Here is a 6000-nt window from a genome sequence, read left to right as displayed (position 1 = left end):
AATCAAACATCAGCTTTTGCTTTTTAATTCTTAACTGTAATTGTTTATTACTATTTTGACTACATTTTCTACAATTTTAGCAGCATCTTAAAGAGATGCTACAATTTTAGCACACCTTAATGCATCTATGTACAATGAAAGATCAAAATGGATTGCAATATCAGAAATGACAGCTATAGTTTAACTGTATAATATTAAGGAGAATCTGTGGTAAGCATAGCCTCCTTTTTTTGCAACATGGACAACTTACATGTAAGCATATGCCTTATGAATGTGATGATAAAGAAATTCCTTAGAAGAGTGAAATACATCATCCTGGAAAATAACGGTTTCTCCCATTCAAGGCAGTCAGAAAATGTTCACATTTTAACAAATCTGTGCAAACCACAAGAAACTTGTTTAAGGGACCATCATCCCACATTGAAACATCAGCTTTTCTTGATCAACACGATTAGGCCTCAAGTTTTCAGGTGTGAAATGATGGTGTCCCTCGACCCCTGTAAACAGTCATGATAAAGTCCCATCAGAACTGGCTGGCAGAGAAGCCCAGTTGAGACTCTAGTCTAAATTGCTGAAGCATCGGAATTATATGGTGCTTTTATTATCTTGTGGAATGTGTGTCCCTGGGGTACTCCTTTGAGTTCAACTAAAATGACAGTTTAATTCTCTGTAAATGAGCACTAATTAAAATGCTGGGGGAAAGACTGTCATAACTGAATAATGAGAATAATGCAGCATACATTTGTTTAAAGGTTCCTGTAAGCTGAATTTAGGGATCAAAAATTGGTCTCTAGGAGCTCACAGGCAAAGCCAATTCCCTGAAAAGTCTTTGCTGTTCAGTGTGTGTATTCACTAAGCTGCGTCCTGAGTAGAAATTGTTTTCAAGCTGCTGTGAGAATCTAACTCTTACCTTTGCATTTGTCTTTAGCAAATGTCTGTGAACATGATCCTCAACCTTAGACTTTGTGAAATAAAGACTGGAGTGGAACCCCAGTGTGGAAATCTCTCTGATTTCCTCTTAGGTATCTGTGCTTGCCTCTCTAGATTCAAGTCTCTAGGAGGGAGTACTCTTTGACATAATGACACTTTTACAAAACTGTAGAATCAGACAATGCTAAGACTCTAAAAGTGTTTAGAAGAAAGCAATCTGGCTTCGTGGAAACGGCACTGGATTCGAATCTTAGCCTTGTCAGTAATTCTAAGACAGGATGTAAGTAACAGCCCAGATCCTCATCATTTAGTTAAGCATCTTTGGAGGATAAAATGAGGTAACGCATTGAAAAGTAACTTCTAGAAAAATGATATAGATGATCTTATTTGCAAAGAAGCAATATAGACACAGAGGTGTGGAATAAATGTATGGATACCAAGGGGGGAAGGACAAGTGGGATGAATTGGGAGATTGGAATTGACAAATATACACTGTTGTTTAGTCGCTAAGTCGTATTGGATTCTTCTGTGGCCCATCAGATTACTCTGTCCATGGGATTTCCCAGGCAAGAATACTGCAGTAGGTTGCCATTTCCTTCTCCAAAGGATCTTCCCTACCCAGAGATCAAAGCACGCCTCCTGCACTGGCAGGCAGATTCTTTACCACTGGGCCACCAGGGAAGCCCATATATTACTATGTAGAAAATAGAAACTAATGAGAACCTACTATACAGCAAGGAAACTCTCTCTCAGAGCTCTGTGATGACCTAAGTGGGAAGGAAACCCCCAAAGAGGGGAATATATGTATATACATGGCTGATTCTCTTTGCTTTCAGCAGAAACTGACAGTGAAAAACTTCAATAAAAAATAAATTAAAATAAAATAAACATGGAAAAAATAAAAGTAACTTCAAAAGACTATATATATAAATGAAATAATGCTTTCTCTTTAGCAATTGGTTGACTCTGGTATAAATGATGTAAGCCTTCTATTTCTTTTCCTAACTCAGATGACTGGTATATACATACTAACAAGTTAGAGCCATTTGGCCAAGCTCATTACACTGGTATATTATTAGGAAAATCTGAATTATCCTAAAACACAAAATATATCCTTCAACCCACACAATGTCCAATTTATATACTAGCCTCCACCCCCAGCTGCTGAGATAACTGGATTGACTTTCATGCTTCTCAGTTCCTACGTTCCCCTTGGCTCTTCCATCCTAGTAATAGTTCATTTCAAAGGTTCAGGACTGTATTGAACCCAAGCTATTCAGTGAGTTTCTGTTCTGTCCTTAAAGATCTATGGGAAAAATAAATTCTATAACCTTCTTCTATGCCTAACAACTTTTACAGTGAGTAAATTCTGTACAGTCTGAATTCTTCAATTGTGGAAAAAAAAAAATGTCCCCAGGGCCACCCATTGGGAGGCCTCCCATACACACACTAATCCAGCCCAGCTTAGCGGCCCTGACAGCTCCAGCAGTGCTGCTGAGACACCCCCCTTATGAATATGCAAAGACAATCTTTCACTTACAAAAGAAACTGATATAGCCATTATGGCCTGTGGTTAATCAGACCTCCATTCACTTTCCTCTGCTTTGAGAACTGTCATCAAGAAAACGTGTTGCTAAGCAAACTTACTGGTAAGGACCTGGTTCCCGTAAAAATGATTGCCCAGAGGCCAACTTGCTTAGAAGGAAGGAGCAGGATTTTTTCAGACTCTAATTTGATTTCCTATAAAATCTAAGCTCATCATTCAGTTAAAGGAAGATTGGGAAGTTGCTCATACATTACTCATTTTAACAAGTTAGAGTTTACACACACACACACACAAATACACATGCACACACACTCACAACCACCAGGTCCTTCCACTTGCTTCTGTAACTGCTTTTTGGAAAACATCCAAGCTTAGGCCAAGGAAATGCATAATAGAGAAGCTGCTGACTTTCCAAGCATCTGGTGGATTCACAACTTGCATTGAGCCTTACATAATATATCATCAATATTCATTCTTTCAGAGACATCTATCTTAGTCATTTCCACCTCCCCCAGGAAACATGATCAAGAGGAAACATAAAGGACTTTACATCTCAGATTCTTAATGAAGAGGACACAGGACTAGAAATTCACTTCCCAGCTTTCCAATTCATTTTCAGTCAACCTTAAAAAATCACTTAAAATTATCTGTGCCAAGAATTCCATAACCCCCCAGTGAAGAATAACACTCTCTCTATGACATCAAGATGAGGCTTTTTATGCCTGCCCACACAATAGCTTAGTAACTTCTGTAGGTATCTGGATTATCAGATTCCATCAAGGTTAACCAAAACCTCTGCTCTAGAATCTGGGTACTATTTCCTCCAGTAAGTGGTGGGTCAGAGGTCTCCATTTCCCATTCCAGGCAACAATTGCAGTTTTCCACTTGAAACATAATTCAAAGAGATGTGACAGACTCCTAGGCTAGGATTGTTGTTGTTGTTGTTCAGTCACTCAATAGTGTCTGACTCTTTGTGACCCCACAGACCACAGCACACCAGGCTTCCCTGTCCTTCACCATCTCCTGGAGATTGCACAAAATCATGTCCATTGAGTTGATGATGTCATCCAATCATCTCATCCCCTGTCGCCCCCTTCTCTTCCTGCCCTCAATCTTTCCCAGCTTCAGGGTCTTTTCCAATAAGAAGGCTCTTCGCATTAGGTGGCCAAAGTATTGGAGCTTCAGCTTCAGCATCCATCCTTCCAATCAATATTCAGGGTTGATCTCCTTTAGGATTGACTGGTGTGATCTTTTTGCAGGTCAAGGGACTCTCAAGTGTCTTCTCCAACACCACAGTTCAAGAGCATCAATTCTTCAGTGCTCAGTGTTCTGTATGTCCAATTTCACATCCATACATGACAACTGGAAACATCATAGCTTTGACTATACAGATCTCTGTTGACAAAGTGATGTCTTTGCTTTTCAATATGCTGTCTAGGTTTGTCATAGCTTTTCTTCCAAGGAGCAAGCATCTTTGAATTTCATGGCTAGAGTCACCATTCACAGTGATTTGGAGCCCAAGAAAAATTCTGCCACTCTTTCCATTTTTCCCCATCTAGGATTGGAATTTGGAATTCTTGGAAGTGGAATTCTGACATAAATAACCAAATAGATTAACCGCTAAGCTACAACATTTTAGAAAAATTACTATACTAGAAAGTAGATATAGATTACAGATTTTTCATACAATATCAACATTTGATTGCTATACTCACAATAATATTGCTTATAAACTTTGCCTAGTCTTTGTTTCTTATAACAAATGTGATTAGAGAATGATGTGTCACCCCTCAGACTAGTTTGTTTTGGTATTAATACTGTTCGATATAGGATGAGTAATAACAAGCACTAAACTGCCCTCTAGGACCTTTAAGCTCCACTCAACTCTAAGCATCTTAAGGGCAGCAGCTGTGTAATATTAGTCTCTGGATCCCTGGCACAGTACTTGGTATGTGTGAGATTTTGATTAATCAGTTTGAGTTAAAAATTTTTGAATTGGCTAATGTGATATTTTCCATTATTTTGATGGTGGCCATAGTTTGGTGTTTCTCAGAATATGGTCCCAAATCATCTGAGACTTGTTAAACGATGCAATTCCCAAGTCCCACTTGAGGTTTATGGAATCCCAGTGTCTCTTGGTGGGGACCAGGAACCTGTTAACAAATTTCCAGGTGGTTTTGGCCACATCTTGTTGAGAGAACCTCCGCTTTGCTTTTTGTTTTGTCTCAAAAGCATCATTTTGGACTTTGTTGGAACCCTTGAGTCAGCACAAAACAAATGATGGTTCCAATACATGAGGAAATATGTATATTTAGGTGCTTTTTCTTCTGTTTACTCAATTTATTCATCGGCTTGCAACTAGTCAAGTGTGACTTCTTAATAGCATGGGTCACGATTACTCCTTCAATCAACTCTTGGCGTGTAATGCTCCCATCCTTTTCTTAGAGCATTTGTGTAAGACCTTTACCTGCTCTGTCTATATCTTATGGAAAGGGTTCTTATGTGGGGCAGCTGTGGGTTTTTATAGTCTGCTATGAGTAAAATGTGAAAGAACACTCAAATGAATATGAATCTACTCTCCTGAAAGCCATGCTCCTTGGGTGTGCCACAGCATAGCTTTATGAAGAAGCCCTCCTCCAATAACAGCTGATATGAATCAGGTTCTCATAGAAGCCTTCAGTTAAGTTTTCCATCCAATCATCTTTGTTAGAACTGACATGTCTGGCACTTCTGTCAACGCTGTACTTACAGCCTCTGTGACATGCCTGAAATTACTCAAGGGTAGTAAGCAATAGGATATCTTTTCTTCCTTCCATCTTGTATTCTGTGTCTCCCCCCTAAGCATCAAGAAAAATGCAAGATGAGATGCTTACTTCTACACAGATGACAATGTAGCCATGAGAATTAGGAGTTAAATAGAACTTGTTTTCTCAGAGGTTTAGAGAGTTAAAATCAAAGAAGGGAAAGGGGTATACGCTGAGTCCCCTGGCAAACTGGCCAGAAAACCAGCTTTTCCAAGACTACCTCTGGGCTTCTAGACATCTCTCATGTTCTCCTTGAAGGGCCAAGGGCCCCCTCTGATGGTGCTGATCAGTCTCGCTCCTGCATGACCTGCATTCTATTCTGGCTGCACTGGGAGCTGTTGATTTCATTTAATGATAACCACTGTTGTTAAACTGCTCTCTTTTAAATAAGACCCCTGATTCTGCAGTCACCTTGGCCCATTGTGCCCTAGACCACTACCAAATGTGCAAGGTACACGACTGGGGTGGAAATGAAAGAAAAGAGTTTAAAAAGAAGGATTCTACCTCCCCCAGCATTAGAGTGACTTCAGTAAGCCCCCCTCACCCCGCAAATGTGATTATTTCTAGGTCTCTCATTGATATGAAAATTATTTCAGTTAATTTTCTTTTTCAGTTTTTAAAAAATGACATCCCTCAAAGAATAAAAGTAAAAACACTGGCCACAGGTTCTCTGACTCAGAGTCAGAGGCAGTGACCACTCCCAAGACCAAGGTTCCCTGC

This window comes from Bos mutus, chromosome 15 (genome assembly GCF_027580195.1).
Source record: "Bos mutus isolate GX-2022 chromosome 15, NWIPB_WYAK_1.1, whole genome shotgun sequence".
In the NCBI taxonomy this organism is placed as follows: domain Eukaryota; kingdom Metazoa; phylum Chordata; class Mammalia; order Artiodactyla; family Bovidae; genus Bos; species Bos mutus.
Note: the sequence above shows the minus strand (reverse complement) of the source record.